Source organism: Mesoplodon densirostris, chromosome 20 (genome assembly GCF_025265405.1).
Source record: "Mesoplodon densirostris isolate mMesDen1 chromosome 20, mMesDen1 primary haplotype, whole genome shotgun sequence".
NCBI lineage: Eukaryota > Metazoa > Chordata > Mammalia > Artiodactyla > Ziphiidae > Mesoplodon > Mesoplodon densirostris.
In genome coordinates this window covers 4,831,944-4,851,386 of record NC_082680.1, presented here as the reverse complement: position 1 = coordinate 4,851,386, position 19,443 = coordinate 4,831,944, and the positions used below count along the sequence as shown (strand labels likewise).

The 19,443-nt window shown below is 37.7% G+C and overlaps 1 protein-coding gene across 5 annotated transcripts in view; it reads left to right on the top strand.

Moving 5' to 3' along the window:
* Positions 1-19,443, top strand: part of NEIL3 (nei like DNA glycosylase 3) — a 476,723-nt gene that overhangs the window by 343,129 nt on the left and 114,151 nt on the right. For 4 of the 5 annotated variants that reach the window (XM_060086013.1, XM_060086012.1, XM_060086010.1 and 1 more), the window contains exon 4: positions 8,471-8,610. The gene's annotated coding sequence lies outside the window, so the exon portion shown is untranslated. Of the gene's footprint in view, positions 1-8,470; positions 8,611-14,888; positions 14,968-19,443 lie in introns of those variants that run through there. The other variant, XM_060086014.1, reaches the window with a different exon arrangement.

Genomic DNA, 19,443 nt, shown 5'->3' with positions numbered 1-19,443 from the left:
ATATATCTAAATTCCTAAGCAAATCGATACAAAAATAATTTAAAGAGCATTTCTGAGCTCAGGGCTGATTCGTGAGCACGTGGGAAGTTCAGCTGTATCTGCCTGCCTTCAAGGAACTTAACTCGGAAGTCTTCCCCCTGCAACCATTTGACTAGAAAATCTGCCTCTTCCAAAAGAGGATTTACTTTGATTGTAGATCATATTGTTTTTTTAAAAAGGCAAATTCATTCAGCAAACTAACTAATCAGATGTTTCAAAATAACCAAATAAGATACCCCTTAGAAATATTTAAGAATTTTATTGAATTCCTGCCTAATTTAATTGTAAACCCAAACTCTGCTTCTTCATTACATTCTGAAATCAGTTATGATAATTATATGATCTTTTCTTCAGGTGAGTTTTAATTCTCCAAGTCCCTTTGAAATCCAGAACTGTTTTGGCTTTCTTGTCATCATTTAAGTTCATATACATTGCAAACTAAAACTGCACTGCTATAAAATTGAACCTTACTTTCTCCTACCTCAAAATGCCTCCTGACCAAAAAGCATTGACCAGTATGTATATATGTATTTTTAATTTCTCCAACTACTAGATCCATTAAATACAGAGTTACTTGTTTTTTGTTTTTAATTTTCATGAGCCACAGCAATGAAATCCATTCCCCAAAGCTCCCCTGCAGGGTCCTCTGTGTATGTGGTAAATTAAAAGGTTTGTCCCTGGCCCAACTGCCATCATTTCTGCTGTTGCTACCATGGTCACTGGCTGGGCAGGAGTCAGGAGGACATATAGTGTTACATTATCTGTTACTACACGTTCCCAGAGGCTCCTTTCTGTGCAACCATCAAACATGGAGAAGGCAATCTGCATTCCCTTATCTGCCTCCTTTTCTTTTATTACAGAGTAATAAACATTTGAGAAAGGCTAAAATCTAGAGATTATTTATTCCATCGTCATTCACATAAGGAAATTTAACCTAACAAATGTTGTAACGTGTGCAAGATGAAAACTAGAAATGACTTCTATGGATTAAAATGCATTTGTTAAATTAATTTTTAGAAGGGCATTAACCAGTTTTTCCTAATATTTAAATATAGTGAACTTCGAAGTACATTTCCTTGACACTTGCTCATATATATGCAGAACTTTCCAGAATTTCCTAATTGAGTCAGATTGTCTGACATAAATTTGTTCCTTCCTTCCTCCCTCCCTCCCTCCCTCCCTTCCTTCCTTCCTTCCTTCCACAAACGATGAGCTGTAAGAATGTTCCAGGAACTGCATTTGTCACTAGAAATTTGCCAAGGAAAAAAAAAGAATGAGAAATAATTTTTGCCCTCAGAAACTCAGGCAGATAGTTATCCAAAGTGCTAAGGTTTTCTGCCATAAAAGGTAAAGTTGCAATTAATTTTCTCTTACACAGAAATTTTATAGGTTCTTTGGTTCAAAAGGAAATTATACATCAAGTTAGGTGCTTTTCTTTTGCTATATATGGGTTAGTTTTTACAGCAAAAAAATTAACGTGAAGGTAGAAAAGTAATGGAAAATACTTTTTATAGCTGACTCTGTAGAGCATTACATCACAATTTGATTAATATACCTAGTTAACATTTAAGTGTCTTAAGAGAAATATTTTTCTTGTTTACAGCCCACATTTCTTCCTTCCCCCAAGCTTAATTTAATGCAGAACTCCCACTGATATAATTGTTAGTGCTTGAGAAATTTTGTTTCTGTTCACAAAGCATGAGATACATTTTTATGTGCAGTGTACTATATGTGTTGAAGCAGCAATTACATTTCTCATAGCCTTGCAAAAACAAAACTAAACTACTGTGGTGATTTCAACAGCAAAAATCCTAGATTTAATTAATAACAAAGAGCTATTCTTCCAAAGATTAAGTGAAGATTTTATTTAAGTCCAACTCAGCAAAGAAAATTGGGTTCTTAACTGTTATTCGGTGTCTGTCATACAGATTCTTAATGACTTCATTTTGTTATCTGGTAGCGAAATTTTACTGAAAGTAATTTTCTGATTGACTTGCATTCTATGGCATATGAATTTAAAAAATAAAGGTTAATTAATCAGACTTTATTGTATGTAACCAACACTGTGCATATTCCAATCTCTAGCAGCAATGCACATGTGAAAAGTTGGTTCCTGCAGACTGTTTCAAACAAGGTACCTGGATTCACCTTGTGGTGTTTTTTTGTTTTGTTTTGTTTTTGCGGTACGCGGGCCTCTCACTGTTGTGGCCTCTCCCGTTGAGGAGCACAGGCTCCAGACGCGTAGTCTCAGCAGCCATGGCTCACGGGCCCAGCCACTCCGCGGCACGTGGGATCCTCCCGGACCAGGGCACGAACCCGTGTCCCCTGCATCGGCAGGTGGACTCTCAACCACTGGGCCACCAGGGAAGCCCTCACCTTGTGTTTTATATGTATGAGAAGTACGCTGCTTCATAAAAAATAAAGATTTTTTGTAGTGGAAACAGAAGGTTGGCCTGTTTGAAGGTTTTTGACAGACTCAAATTTATAAATTATAATAATTGCCAATAAAAGATTCATTTCTTGTGAAGGAGTTGGATGCAGACTTTATCTTCCTGACAAAGAACATTAATTCATTTTAAAAATTCATACCTGCAGTCAACTGAAATTAACTAATATTTACTAAGCACCTACTCTATATACGGTATTTTTTTTTTCTGTCTTCAGAATTCCTAAAATGTGTTCATTAAGAAGAGTGTTTGAGGGCCTCCCTGGTGGCGCAAGTGGTTGAGAGTCCGCCTGCCAATGCAGGGGATACGGGTTCGTGCCCCGGTCTGGGAGGATCCCATGTGCCGCGGAGCGGCTGGGCCCGTGGGCCATGGCCGCTGAGCCTGCGCGTCCGGAGCCTGTGCTCCGCAGCGGGGGAGGCCACAACAGTGAGAGGCCCGCATACCGCAAAAAAAAAAAAAAAAAAAGAAGAGTGTTTGAAAATATTCAGGACAGCGATAATAAAATGAGGACTAGCAGTTTTTTGAATTTTTGTAAAAAGATATTCATTTAACTTTTTACATTTGAAAATTCTCTAGTCTCTCCTTTATGGATCAGCATCCCATATGTGGTTTTTAATTTTAAAAAATTAAAAATGGGAAAAGACCAAGTAAGCTAAAGTCACTCTCCCACTGATAGGGTAGGTTCTCACTATTAGGTTAATATCATTCATTAATCTAGATATCTGCACTGAGATATCTAGCATGTTGTAGTCTTCATTTTATTTCTTCAAGGAGAGAGCAGTAGTCAGGGAAGCTTATTTATACAATGTATAAACAAATATAAATACTCATTTAAGAATACACACACACACGATACTCATTCCATATTTCTGTTTAGGGAATATCATTTTTGCATACTCAGGTACTCATCATGATCTGGGTACTGTGCTGGGTGTTTTACATATATTATTTTCTTTTTCGTCACAAATAAAGTATATAATAAATAGTTATCCTCACTTAATAGACAGAAAAATAATGCATGCTAAAAGGTATGTGTTTAGAAATACAGTCATGATGTCTGCAAATGGTTCAGATTTGTGTTTGTTTACACATGCGTGTGTGTATGTATGTGTGTTTATGTGTGTGGATTAATTGTGAGGATACAAGTGTTCGTTATAATAGTACCAGTAGTTTGAAATTTTTCATAATGAAGATTTGGAGAAAAAATGACAGATGTGAACACCGCCTGAAACCTATTCCCTTTCTTTCCCACCAGCAGTGTATGAAAGTTCACATTTGTAAATATAATGAGTATTGAGAAATGTCTCATTGTGGCTGTGATTGTACATTCCTACTCCCAATGCGTTTGAGCATGTGTTGATGTTTCTTGGAGAAATAAATTAGAATAGTCAGTCACTTTTGAGGACAATTTGTCAATTATATATTAAAATTTCAAATTTTCATATCCTACGGCTGAGCAATTTCCCCTCTCAGTATTTCCCTGGGAAAAAAATTAATTAATGTCCATACAGAGGTATGAATCTGGATGCTCATGGCAGTATTGTTTGCAATAGAGGAAAATTGGAACTACTATTTTGTCCATCAGCAATGACATGGCAAAATAGCAACACCCATACTGTGAATTCATGTGTACAAGCATGTTCCATTGTTGTAGTAGAGACTGAGAGCTGATGACAAAATATACTAAATACTCCACATTTTAAAGGAAGTCTAAGCAAGTGAAGCCAACCATCTCTCTTCAAGACTTCTGGAGAAGGGTCAGAAACCGCCTTAATGCCTCTTCTACTGGGGCCATACCTCTCTCTCCATACTATTCTAGGAATATCCCTAGTAGATATAAGTGATGCCTAAGCAAATGCACATAGTTTCCTTTATCAGGAGTGCAGTGTTTCAGTCATCCGCTTTTGCTTACCAAGGTGATGAAAAGATAGGGATTCCAGAAGAATCATATTTATAAAGATAGAACATGCTTGTAAGGAGAGAGAACTGGAGTTTTGTTCCCTAGCTGGAATTTCCTTAGTCAGAAAATATGTTAAACCACCCATACACTTTGAAGAAAGGAAAGGAGAACTGGAGAGAAGTGGCTTTTGGTAGAAGACCAGCAAGGACAGAGGAAGCCCAGACAGTCCCCTTGAGTTCCCAGTTGCTGAGGGATACAGAAAATGGTTGCATAGGCACAATACCTGAGCTGGTCACGATGACGCATTAGGCGTGACAGCTTTGCCAGGACTGGTACAGCGTGGGAGGGGAAGAGGCAGTCCCGGTAGAAGGAGGCTTGTGAATGCCACCAGCAGGACAGGTAGAAGTGGTGAGCACGTCTCACATGCAAACAAACACCAATACCTAGAGGAGCTACACAGACCTCTCAAGAGCATGACACCAGCAGGAGGTCCATATACAAAGATTATGAAGCAGTGCAGCCCACCAATAAGAGGATTGCAACTTCAGAGAGTTAAGTAAAGAGATGTTTGCTCATTTCCCTTCTTCTTCTCCCCACTCAAAAACACAAGAGGAGCTATAGCACACGGTAAAAGTGGAAGAACCGAGCAAAGTTCAAACCATAATGTCTCCAGCTTTGGGATATTAGGAAGGCGATAGTATTGGGGTCAAATGATTCTCCTGACTCTCTCTGAATTTTCTATTTGGCAATGGCTTTAGACCAGTAAACTCAACTGGCTTCACAGCAACCTGCATCAGTTGCACTGATGCCACAGAAACCACCAGGACCTGAAGAGACCCAGGCCCAATACCTCAATCTCACCTCCCCATCTTCGTGTTTAAAATCATGAAAGTAAAAGTCATCCATCTTAAAAGAGGATACAGGGCCTCCCTGGTGGCGCAAGTGGTTGAGAGTCCGCCTGCCGATGCAGGGGATACGGGTTCGTGCCCCGGTCTGGGAGGATCCCATATGCCGCGGAGCGGCTGGGCCCGTGAGCCATGGCCGCTGAGCCTGCGCGTCCGGAGCCTGCACGTCCGGAGCCTGTGCTCCGCAACGGGAGAGGCCACAACAGTGAGAGGCCCGCATACCGCAAAAAAAAAAAAAAAAAAAGAGGATACAAAGTTTACTTGCTTCCTGTATTTAATTCCAGAAAAATTTAACTCTTCTGACTTTTCTGTCACAATAATATTTGTTTTGGAAAATTGGCAGCAACATGAATAAAAGCCTCTTAACTGGGAGCGAGAGATTCTAGCTTTTAATTCTAGTTATACAGTTTTGGGGAAGAAAGTACTTTAAGCTTCTTGGCCTCATAATCCATATCTTCAAAGATTCAAATTTGTCTAAATCAGTTATTCTTAAATATTTTGAGTCATGAACTGCAATGAAAATCATTTGAGCCTTTATCACTACATTCTTGGAAAACTGTGGACCTTCACACAAGAATTATGCTCAGACATACAAACTGAAAAACATTGTATGATGTTTGAATAGGTTATGGACTCTCTGAAGCTGATCAGATTAAGAGCCTTTAGACAATCTGCTTGGTTTTTCTCATCTCCAGTTCTTCCCAAAATTTATAACTTTTGAATCAATCAGAGAGTTTTCTTGGAGAAAAAAAATAGTTTTCCATATAACGTAGAAATTGAATAATAAATCATTGAATAAAAGGATATGATCAGCCCTAATCTTGAGTTGTAAGATTTCCATGGCTTAAGAATTATTGTAAAATTTGTTTCCAATGATCTTTTAGATCAGGAGTCGGTGAACTTTTGCTATAGATTGTAAATATTTTAGGTTTTCCAGCCATATAATCTTCGCTGAAGTTACTCAACTCTGCCATTGTAGTGTGAAAGCAGTCATTTTCAATATGTAAACAAGTGAGCATGGCTGTGTTCCAGTAAAACTCTATTTACAAAAACATGCAGTGGGTGAGAATTGGCCCATAGATTGCTGGCCTGGTTTTTGGTGATCAAAGTTGTTTTTAATCTTCTCATTCAATTTTACCTAACATTCTTTTTAATATTTTGCCCTAAAATTAAGGCATAACAACATTAATAGTCTATTTTTCTCCTAATATTGAGGTCTGACAATACCTACAATCTAAATTCCTTATTTTCACTATACAAGTGTAGAGTTGGGGAAAACTGCCAGAAGAATACATTTTTACTTAAAAATACTTGTTAGAGCTACAGATTCCAAGAATTTAATGATTTAATTTGTTAATTTGCATCCAAATTCCTTTATTCTTTGCTTCATGAAAGTATGTCAGAATAGACCTTTATGGCAAGACATGGCTGTCAATTTAACTCATCAAAATTCATAATTAAAAGAAGCACAAATGGGCAGTCACTGCAAATTTTACAGCCAGGTGTATTAGTAGTTAAGGGATTTGTTCTATTGCTTAGGCCTTTAAAAGTGGTAAGGAGACTTTCAGCAGCGTAGAGGAGAAAATAATCATTCGGGTAACTTCTCTATGTTTGAAATATTTTCCTTGGATAAAGGATGGAGGATGAACGGAAGCAACATTTTAAATACACAGCATTAAAAATCTTGCCAGATGTCACTGTACCTGCACTGGAGCCTGTACCATCGATCCAAGGAGTTATTTATTCTGTTTCTGTGCCTTTTTTTTTTTTTTTTTTTTTTTTTTTTGTGGTATGCGGGCCTCTCACTGTCGTGGCCTCTCCCGTTGCGGAGCACAGGCTCCGGATGCGCAGGCTCCGGATGCGCAGGCCCAGCGGCCATGGCTCACGGGCCCAGCCGCTCCGCGGCATATGGGATCCTCCCAGACCGGGGCACGAACCCGTATCCCCTGCATCGGCAGGCGGACTCTCAACCACTGCGCCACCAGGGAGGCCCTGTGCCTTATTTTTAATAAGGTAGTTTAGTCACACATCTCTCCATTGTGTGTACAAGTTTAATTTTTCATAATTCTGTCCTTAAGAAACACTGCATTCTTCTGAGAGTAAAGATTAATAATATAAATTAGATTATTTCAGTTTTCAGGGGATTTCACAGATTTAACACTCTGGTCCATGAAAAATCCAAGATTCATTTCTTGGGGTTAGGAGTTGATGCCTTTTTTATATAGCACTTTTATAATGTCAATTAATTATTTTTATTTCATACTTTAACCTGAGATAAATGTTTTGAATGCTAATTGAAACTCAGCTCTGGTTACTGCCAAGGAAAGCTTAAACCTTAAATCTTCATTTTCTTGTATATAGTTTTTTGTAATAGCAATTTAAATAATGTCTTATGTAAAGTGTCTTGGATGAGAAAAAATACCCTTGGTCTGCAGAAATTTTATACTCAGTATTATTTTTCCAGATCTCACAAATCTGCTCAGTACTTTCCACTAACATTTTTTCCTTTTTTCCCTTCAAGAATTTAAACTGTAATTTCTCTGGGATCTTTCCCCAAAGCCCTAAATTTTATGATAAATCATCTCTCTTCCTGTTACTTTCAAGTTCCTAATTTTTATTTTTCCTTTTGTTACATTTTGCACCTCTGTTGCTCTCTGCAATATTGATTAGAAATAGAAAGTAAACAAAAACGAATACAGCTACTAGAGAAATTTATTGGCCTCCAATCTTTTGACTTTTCTGTTTGCTTTATTATCCTTTTTGTTAACGATCCTAATATTTCTTCTTCCTGTTTAGGTTTAGCTAATTCAACATTTCTTATTTCTCCAGTCTGTGAAAGCTCATTACTAGGTTTCTGAGATTAGCATTTTCTCTGTCTTCTACTAAAAAGTACTTCTTACTGACTGGTTGGTATTTGATTGCCCTGTCTGTTTCAAATTTGGGATGCCTTACACGTGTCTTTGTCGCAATAGAACAACTTATATCTAGACACTCAAGGTAGCAATAAATGGCAATGCTCTCACGTATTTCAGGTGCAAAAATACTGAATCATTATGCTGTACACCTGAAACTTAACACAATATTATAGAGCAACTATACTTCAATTTAAAAAAATTATATGACTCCACAGTGGAGTGGAAGATTAAACTTCTATTTTTTCTGTTCTTCTATTCTTTCAGTCCTTCTACTGATTGTTCAAAAGAGTGGACCCAACAAGTCATGCAACAAATTTCATTCCACTTCTACCTTCTTCTTTTAGAAGAGCTTCTCTACCAAAACAGGAAGAGAATGCACATCTGTGTACCTCTACATGTATCAGGTGATTTCATACATAGTCTAATTTTATATTTCCATATTACTTTCCCCATTTTACAGATAATAATGTCGAAGCTGAGTAGTTATTTTCCCAAGGTCATAAGTATAGTAAGTAGTGGATCCATGATTTAAGCTTTCATAGGTCTGCCTTTAAAATACCACACTGTTGCTAATATGTCTCTGTCTCCTTAAAGAGAAAGGCATTGCCTCAACCCTCTTATAACCATTTAAGAGAAAGGTCTAAATGCCTTCTTTATTATAAAGTTTGGGGACTTCTAAATGAATATTGCTCATATTTTCTCTTTCACTGTTTTCTGACTCCCCCCCCACAAAAAGGCCAACATAATAAATTTATAGATAGCGATTTACTTATTTGTTAATCTGAGAAGCATTTATTGGACATCTACCTGCTAATGACACCATGGAAGATGCTGAGGAAACATAAAGATGAAATATGGGCTCTGACTTGAAAACATTGTTTTCCTTTGCCACTTACCCCCAATTAAGAGTCTGTTTCCTCCTGTGTTAAATGAGCAAAATTGAAATACTTAACCTCATTTACTTTTTCTCAGGTAGTTATTACTATTATCCCCAATTTTACTGATGAGAAAACTAAGGCACAGAGAAGTTAAGTGAGTTTCCCAAAGTCATACAGCTAATCAGTGGTGGAACTGAGATTTGAACCCAGGCAGTTTGGCCTCGCTGTGGGTTCTCAGCCACTGTTGTGCTGCCTGCATGAACATCCATATGTACTACACTGGAAAGTGGGGCGACTCTGGCTTCCTTCAGTTCTGATGCAGATGGGGTACCAGCTCTCTTGTTACTCTATTAGTGAGTCTTGGAGTTTTGGGTGCCACTCTTAAGAAAACAGGTGAAATGTCTTATTTAGTCAAAGAAAACACAAGGACCTGGGAAAGTCGTCTTTCTCTTTAATCAGGTTTAAAGTGAAATAAATATGCGTACTTTTTAAATTTACAGTGGTAACAATAAAAAACTCTGATCTCACAGAGCTGTTTTGAGAATCAGATTAGATAATATAACCCCACAATGGCTTTAGCACAGAATAGATGCTTAGTAAATATTATATGCTTTATAAAAAGAAAACTGCAGAGACATGTTTTACCTTTCCTGCTAGGAAAGAGATGTTTGTATCTTCCAAGAACAAGGGAGAAAATAGACTTCTTGTTCTAAATTGGAAATGGCATGCTAAATCTCATTAAAAGTGAAACTTACCCTGCACTAAGATAATAGGGTGTGTCTCTGTGTTACTGCTCAGCCCCCAGCCAGAATGCAGTGTCCAGATCATTATACACAACTGAGTGTAAAAGGGTAAGAAATGTAGTTGTGGTACTGAGCAAAATTACAACTCAGTCAATATTTTTATTAAATGATTTTATTTGTCATTTTGTTTGGAGATGCCAAAGTGGAAAAGAACATTCCAGTAAAAGGTATAAACGTTTATACCTTTGAATTCCTAATATGTGCTGTGTCATAAGCGAGGCATTTTCTCATGGGTAATGTTATTTATTCTTTCTGTAACAACCCTTATAAATGTTGTTAGTGGACACTAAGTGAAGCTTTTTCTAGGACTTGAAAATAAGGAAAACTGCATTGCCCTTGACCAATAAGCTATGAACCCAGCACATAAAAGAGGGCAGCAGAACTGTTCACAGTCACCGGCCAGGCCCCAGGCTAACCCAATGCAGAGAGGACGCGCGAACTAGCATGAGGGCGGGGCAGAAGTGGAGGTGACAGTCGTGACTTCTACTTAATGAGCACCTCCTGTGTGCCAAGCAGTGTACTAAGCACTTTTCATTCTTTTTCCACCACTGTAAGAAAGGGGCAGACTCGGAATTTACTTGATACCAAGCCTGCATGCCAGTGATGTCTATACTACACTGGGACACCAGTTCCTGTCCCACCGCTGTCTGCGGGGAGAGGATGCCTACTGTGGCCGTTAGGAGTTCTGATGAATATTTACACCCCCCCTTTTTTTGGGCTGCCCGATATCACGCTCTGTGTCTGTGCTTGGGGCATTCATACAGCAGGGGTCTTGGTAGGAGGCCCAGCTAAGCTGAGGCACCCACCAGGCCTGGAATGCAAAGTTAAAGAAGCAGAGAAGCAGAAGCAGTGGGGAAACTGTTCTGGGCACAGAGCAGCTACAGCTCATCGAGTCTTAAGGGACCTCAGTGTCGGAGGTGCACTGCTGGCCCCAGTGACCAGTGCCTCCTGCAGCCATGGGCAGGGTAGTGCTGCACCCCGAGTTCCCTAGCGTGGCTTTGACACAGACTTACTTCATTCCTGCTCATCTTCTGGTCCTGGCTCCCCATCCTTCCCATGACCCTGTGAGCTAACCAACAGCCCTTCCATAAGTTCTCATCCTTCTGTCATAACACTGACTGACACAAGCATCACAGTCAATATAACTCAGGAATCTCTGTGCGGATAGTTGAGCTGTCTCTGCTGCATCCATTAAAAACTTAGTTGTATAATTCCCTCTCCTTGCTCTTCTCACCAAGCAAACTTTTGATCATGATTTGGCTTCAATCAATTGAAAAACATTGAGCTAGTTGTGCTGACATGAGGATTCCCATTCACCAGCATGGTTCTGCTTCTTACGTTAACACATTGATCTCCTGGTTTTCTGACAGTGTCAGGAGTTTGGTTAATGTGATTCTGCTTTTGAAACCTAGATTCATTCTAATGTGCTAACAACTCATCTGCCCAAGGGCTGCAATGAAAGGATTTTGGTGAATTCACCAAATGTCCACCAATGGAAAGACTTTGGTTTTGGGGGTTTTTTTAATATAAATTTATTTATTTTATTTTATTTATTTTATTTTTGGCTGCATTGGGTCTTCGTTGCTGCATGCGGGCTTTTCTTTGGTTGCGGCGAGCGGGGGCTACTCTTCTTTGCGGTGCGCGGGCTTCTCATTGCGGTGGCATCTCTTTGTTGTGGAGCACAGGCTCTAGGTGCACGGGCTCCAGTAGTGTGGCACGCGCACTCAGTAGTTGTGGCTCGTGGGCTCGAGAGCACAGGCTCAGTAGTTGTGGCACACGGGCTTAGTTGCTCCACGGCATGTGGGATCTTCCTGGACCAGGGCTCAAACCCATGTCCCCTGCATTGGCAGACGGATTCTTAACCACTGTGCCACCAGGGAAACCCACCAATGGAAAGACTTCGGGGAAAGACTCTTTGGGGAAAGACTGCCCATTTCCCAACATTGCTATTAGCTCAGCCTTGTCTTTCTCTAAACTTTTCCACTACGGGGATAAATACAAATTAGTGTAGAAAAATATCTGGCAATATAACTGTCAAAAAAAATGACAATCAAAAGTTTCAGAATTCATAATTTGCATATCACCCAAGTGTTGGAAATTTACCAAATTGTTAAAAGTATCAGAAAATTCCAAGATCAAAAGTTAGTTTTTTAAAAATGGGGGAAGATCAGTTGGAGAGGTAATCTCTGAATTCCATCTGAAGGTGTAGGGAGCCAGAGATAAACTATAAAATCATGTCTCAATGTCCATGGTTAGAACTAGAGAGGACTCCTTTAGGAGATTATAAGGCAAGAATGATCTGAGGGGAAATTTGGGGAGAAAGAGTTCAGCTGAAGGTTTTCAAAGAGCCACAAATAGAGAGAGAAAGGAACTTCAACTCACATGAGTGGATAAAGGAGATAATCTGAGGCAAATATCCTAGCTAAACTTTTATCAGTTCCTAGAAACATGTAACATATGTGCACAGAATCTAACTAATGCACCTGAGAGTAAGTGGACAACTACGATGGAAATTGTGCGTCAGGAAGCTCTGGAGATGAGGGGCCAAGCTTGGGGCTGTGGACCAAAACTGGTGTTGTGGTGCTCAGTGCCACAACTACTGAGCCCACATGCTGCAACTACTGAAGCCTGCATGGCTAGACCCCATGCTCTGCAACGAGAGAAGTCACCGCAATGAGAAGCCCACGCACCGCAATGAAGAACAGCCCCCGCTTGCTGCAACTAGAGAAAGCCCGCACGCAGCAATGAAGACCCAATGCAGCCAAAAAAAAACCAAAACAAAACAAAAATAAGGAAACAGCAACAACAACAAAAAACTATTAGGCAATAGGTATAAGCAAAAGGGAAAGTGAGTTTTGTAGCTTCCATCAATCTCAATCACAGTGTTAGTAACATTTGAGACTGTTTCGTACCATGTATAGTACCAATGCCTCCCAATGCCTCAAATCACTCTTAGAAACATGTTTTAAAATCCCTCAATGAGGAAAAAACGTCCTTTGACATGGGTCATGGCATGATTTCACGAATATGACACCAAAAGTACAAGCAACAAAAGCAAAAACAAAAAAATGAGACTACATCAAATTAAAAAGCTTCTGCAATGCAGGACAAAAGATCAACAAAATGAAAAGGCAACCTACAGAATGGGAGAAAATATTTGTAAACCACACATCTGGTAAGTGGTTAATCTTCAAAAAAAATGTAAGGAACTCTCACAACTCAATAACAAAAAAAGCAAATACTCCAATTTAAAAATGGGCAAAGGACCTGAATAGACATTTTTTTCCAAAGAAGATCTTCAAATGGCCAATAGGTACATGAAAAGTGTTCAACACCAGTAATCATCAGGGAAATGCAAACCAAAATCACAACAGATATCATCTCACACCCATCAGAATGGCTGTGATCAAAAAGACAAAGGATAAGTCCAGATGAGGATGTAGAGAAAAGCGAACTCTTGTACATTGTTGGTGGGAATGTAAGCTAGTACAAGCACTATGGAAAACGGTATGGAGTTTCCTCAAAAAGTTAAAAATGGAACTACCGTATGATCCAACAATCCCCCTTCTGGGTGTATATCTGAAGGAAATGATATCACTATCTCAAAGATATATCTCCACCCTCATGTTAGCAATATATACAGTAGCCAAGACAGGGAAATAACCTAAGTGATCCATCATCATTGAAGATGAATAGATAAAGAAAATGTGTTATATGTACAACGAGACATTATTTAGATGTAAAAAAGAAGGAAATATTGCCATGAATGGACCTTGAGGGTATTATGCTAAGTGAAATAAGTTAGACAGAGAAAGATAAATACCGTGCAATCTCATTTGTATGTGGAATCTTGAAAAATGCGCTCATAGAAGCAGAGAACCGGTTGGTGGCTGCCAAGGGTGGGAGATAGGGTGGAAGGAAATAGGTCAAAGGTCATCAAAGGGTACAAACTTTCCATTATAAGATGAATAAGTTCTGGGGATGTAATGTACAGCATGGCGACTATAATTACCGATACAGTATTGTATATTTGAAATTTGCTAATATAGTAGACCTTAAGAGTTCTCACCACAGCACCAAAAAAAAAGTAACTATATTAGGTGTTGGATGTTAATGAACCTTATTGTGATAATCATTTAGCAGCATATACATATATCAAATCATTGTTTTACACCTTAAACTTACACAGTGCTGTATGTCAATAATTCATCAGTGAAGCTGGGGGAAAATGAATTGCAACAACAGCAACAAATAAAGAAATAAGACCCCCTAAGATTTTTGTTCAGATTTACCGAAAATACATGGTACTTGGACTGTGTCTGTTTAAAGAGTCTTGAAATTTGAGGTACATTTAAAAATCTCAGTTTATTCAACCTCTGAGTGAAAATAATCAAACTGGTAGTCTAAATTCTCAGGTCCTCAAATAAGATTTCATGCATTCAGCTGTCCAACGATGAATACTAATATAAAAACATTTTTATAGGTTCTCTTTTGTCTATGTTAAAGATATCAAGCCCTTCATTTTTTGACTAAATTACCACTGAGAAATTATTGGGTTTTTATCCATCTCAGAATCAAGAAAACTCTTAGATTCAGCCCAAGGCTTATCTTGTCTGTTGTGTTTTGTTATTTAAAACAGCTCACCAAAGACAGCCCAATATTTTATACCAGTGCTTTTAAAAATGTATGAGAATGTGCTTGTATAGTATTGTCACAAATTTTAAGACATCATCCATCTTTAAGAATCATTCTCCTAAATCTGCACCCATGCTCTCAGGTCATTGTAAAACATGCATTTTCAGATTCACAGAATCTTAAAAGCTTCCAAAGAGTTTAAGCTTTGAAAGCTTTTAAAATGGTTTGTTGATCTAAAGCGCCTGTTGGGAAGGTCTAATTTATGTTTCCCAGTTATGAGCACATTGTCTGTAGTAATCTCTATTCTTCTGAAGTTTGACAACTTTACTTTCCACCATACTTAGTACCTTTGTTTATTTCATCATTTCAGACATATTCTATCAAAGCTAAAAACCAAAAAAATAAATAAATAAAAGGGGATGAGAGACACATTGTATACAAAAGTGTAAGTATTTCTTTTATTCTTGATTTTAACTAAGATATATGATATAAACTTTCTATCAAACATGGAGTCAATGAGAAACTTCATTGACTACAACTAATCAAGTTTTTCTAAAATCTCAATAGCTAATTGACACTGAGTTTGGCTTCAGATAGAGAACTGAACTGAGTTTGAATAAGTTACTTTATTTTAAGAAAATCAACAAATGAAAACTAATTTTACCCCATTTCTCCTAGGAGGTAAAGAATTATCATCAAGATATAACTTAGTGTCAACGGATTCTATCCCAAGAGTAATGTTAGCTGTTATGGTTTTATTTCTCAATGTTTCAGTTACTTTATATGCATTACATATGCATTTGAAATTATTTACACACTCGTATGTCATTAAACAAAACATAACTTGACAATAGGTAATAACCTCTGGAATTAACTGTCCCATCCATGTAAATTAGATAAAGATAAAAATCAGTGACAACACAGGCCTTGCAATACAATAATAAATATGACTTCAAAATTAATTATTTTTCTTTATCCAGGCTGTATTTTTTAGAGATTCACTAGAACACTGTTCTAGAATCTCTAATGGTTCAGTGCATTGAATAGCATTAAGAACTTTATCTTTAAGAACTGTCTATCACCTGTGTGATGAAGCTCACGTAATATACTCATGGAGTGTATGAAATATAAGGCCCAAGTATATGTGTTAAAATGTTGATTACAGATATGAGATTTTATGCCTTTCTCTGTCGTATTTATAACATGTATCACAATTTACATTTGTTTTGTTTCTGTTTTTGTGGTGGTTGTTTGCCTTTCCTTTCATTGGACTGTTAGCTCCATGAGATCACAATGATTTTGGCTCCTAATGTTACATGGTAGCTGACATAGACTGGCTTCCATTAATACTTTTTGATTGAATAATAAAAATGATAGGATGTTTGTCAGACACGTTTCTCATAAGTCAGTTGTGGAGCCAGCCCATTAGAACAACACCTCTGAGATACACCAAGAAAGAAAAAGTATGAGAAAACAAAGGATTAGGGTTTGTTCTTTTGTGATGCTGCAGAGCTGTATAGTAATTTCACTACACTGTTCCCAAACTTCTTCCCAAGCAATGGTTACTATCTCTGCCATTTTCACATGTACCCGAGAAATAAGTGGAGCTGGAGATGCCACAAGAGCCACTCTGTTGTTGGTACAAGCGGTAAAATGAGAATAACTAGACTACAACCAGACCATGGCCACATGGTTTGTTTTATGATCAAACTGCATCAATATGCTAAGAAAATGAATTGTTTATCGTTCGAATCTCCTCCCTCGGAATTAGTGAATTTTAACTGCTGTTGTTTAATAAAACACTAATTATTGACTCGTCGTTTCCAATTAAACTCCATGACATGACACCATGTCTGTGGAGCACCCTTGCACTAGTCCTGGATGTGGCTTCCAAACTGTCTTTAGCAAAGAAATCCCGGTTGGCACTATCTGATCAGAGTTAGCTCTGGAGTTGCAAACTATTTTTCATCCTTGTACTGGTCACTCTCCATCTTATAATTTTATTGTCAGAGTTGGGGAAACGTGTTCTTTCCACTACAGTAAAATAGCTGGAATGATTCTCAGATACAGCACGGCAATAAACTAAAATCCATTTCAAATACTGGTGGAAAGCATATAGAAAGTGTGTCAGGAATGTGACAGAAGCAAATTTTAGAACATCTTTTACAATGTGGAAATTGGATCAAAATGTTAATGTTTATAAAATGTCTAGGCTAACATGTAATGTATATTCATCTTGAAATGCATGAAGAAATATTTTGGGAGAGATTATAAAAAGAATACACGAGGAAAAATATATCTCAGTGGTAATGACTATTTAGTAAACTAATATTTTAGTGGGAAAAAACGTCAGTGTGACCACAAATGAGTTGATTTCCTTACCTGGAATTTAACAGGATTCCAGGGTAAGTATACAGAAAAAGTACCACAAGGAAAATGCATTCATGGCCCAATTTTAAAAAGAAGCAATTCCAATCAAGTAATTAAAAGCTGAAATTTTCAGGATGTCATTCATGCGGTTAGGTGTTTTTGTGTGTGTGTGTAATCTATAAATTAATCACAAAACTTTGTAATAATATGGAAAGGAACCACGAAACTATTTTGCACAACACAGACTGGAACATTACCTTTCTGTAAATGCAAAACATGCAACTTACTTTAAGCTCTTCAGATGTCACGAATTCAATAAATATATGATAGAAGAATGAATGATCCAGTTAATGAGTGGATTATTTATTCTTCCAGTATATATTTACAGAAAGGTAATTAATGCTCCAAATCTGAAACAATTTCAGTAATAGTAACTATCAGTAGTGAGATACTAAGCAGTGCCTTTTGAAAAAAATAAATCACATTTAATTAAACTTTTCAAAGAAAAAAATGACACTTCACAATAAGTAAGAATGTAACTGATTATTTTTAGAATAATATTTTTTTAAAAAAGGTTCTATCATTAAGTATTCCTTTTTGTTGAAAACAACATGTCACCACTGATGTACCATGATTATGTAATTTGTAAGCATCAGGGGAAGGTGAGTGAGGAGTATGTGAGAACTCTGCACAATATGCAATTTCTCTGTAAGTTTAAAAGTTTGTTTAAGGGTGCTCAGCACTTGTTTACCACTTATAGCCGATCTATATGAAGAAAATTTATCATGATGAAAATCAATTTTATTAAATACTGTGCAAAGAACAGATAAATGAAGAACATTCCAAAAAGTGACTTAGCAATGCACTGAATAATGCAAACTGTATGTGGGAGTCAACAGCTGAAGTACTTCTAGAATGATCTCAACAGGAGAATAAATGTTGACCATTTTATTGGAAGAGTAGACATGAAACCAGCCATGTGTACATAAAAATGAAATAATTAATAAAGATAGCTAATGTTTATTGACTCTTATTTGCCAGGCACATTAAATCTCCCAGAAATCTCGTGAGTTAAATATCCGATTTGACCTCTACAGTCAAATCGCTTCCACAAGGTTACACAGCTAAGAGGCTGAACTGTGATTTTTTTTTTTTAAATCCTGAACTGTGATTTCAAAACAGCGTGATGAAGCTCCAAGCCGTGCACTTGACCACAAGGCTGTGTGCTATACCTTTAGTCTCTTGAGCTTTAAGTTTATTCTGTAGAGGAATTGGTAGATTTGCCTTTTATCACTTTCCACGACTAGGAGTGAAGAGCATCAGGCATCTGCGAGTGGAGAAAGGCCTCCAGTTAATGGTTGCAGAGTAGTTTTTCTCTCTGAGAAGCCAGGAGTGACTGCAACCTTGAGTTCACGGTCACCATACTAAATTAACCCACAGCTAAATTGGTCAGAGGACTCTGATGTCACAGGTGTGCAGTGACAGCAGCTCAACCTGTCTGAGCAATGGGGCCCTCTCAAGAAGTCAGCAGCTCCATCCAATATTTGGGGGCGCCATACTGAACCACATTAATACAAGCAGGGTAGCAGTTGTTCAGCAGACCATGTTTTGTGTTTCAGAATTGCGTTATTTGGAGCTTTGTTTCATGTATATAAAAACCTCAGTTAGCCCTAATTTCCAGTCCCTGCAATTTCTGAACTGGCACGTGAAGGTTTCTATAAATGTGGCCTATAACTATCATCTTAGGTTGTGCTTCAACGCAATTATTCATTATTCATTAATGAGGAATTGGGGGGAAAGAAATACCTGGCTCTCATCACTACAGAAACACAACGTATAAAAGTAGAAGAAAAACAGAACAAAGCCGAATATGAAATAACTATATCTTGTTCTACTGCTTTAGCAACTTTAGCCTTCTTATAGGTAAGATTTGCTGAATGTGCCATAACAGTGTTGAATAATAACTTTTTAAATCTAAAATTTTGCAATTTGTTTCATATTCATAAAATGAAAAGTGAGAGGGGGTTTCCAGTCCATAAAGTGAGGGGGAAGGAAGAAATTAACGTGGGTACTTAGCCAAAAGTGATCTGAACATTCCTGACCCATGGAACTAGAAAATCTTAAAAGGGCTAGGATAAATGGTACCTAGTGGTGACAGCCAGGCTGGAGAAGTCATAAGAGTACTAAGCCAAATGTTAATTCCCCAGTATTCCCACTGTTTAAATCTCTGATTGAGGGAGTGAAAGGGTCATTTCTGACTGTGGAGGGACTTTTTTCCTAGCAGTTTCTGCCAAAACTTCAAATAACCGTCACATGATTTCTGGTCAACATAATGAACTTGTGTGAACCTCAAAAAAACGTTGCAAGCTTACTTCAGTTTGTGATTTTACTGAAAGTGATTTTTAAGTAAGAAAGTACTTTAGAGCCTATGGAAATACACTATACGCATCATTGTTTCATTTTCTTTTATAAAAAGTAGGATATTTGAAGAACTGAGAATCTGAGTTACTTTGACCACAGTCTACTTTATTCAGCTTTTATTAGATCATTT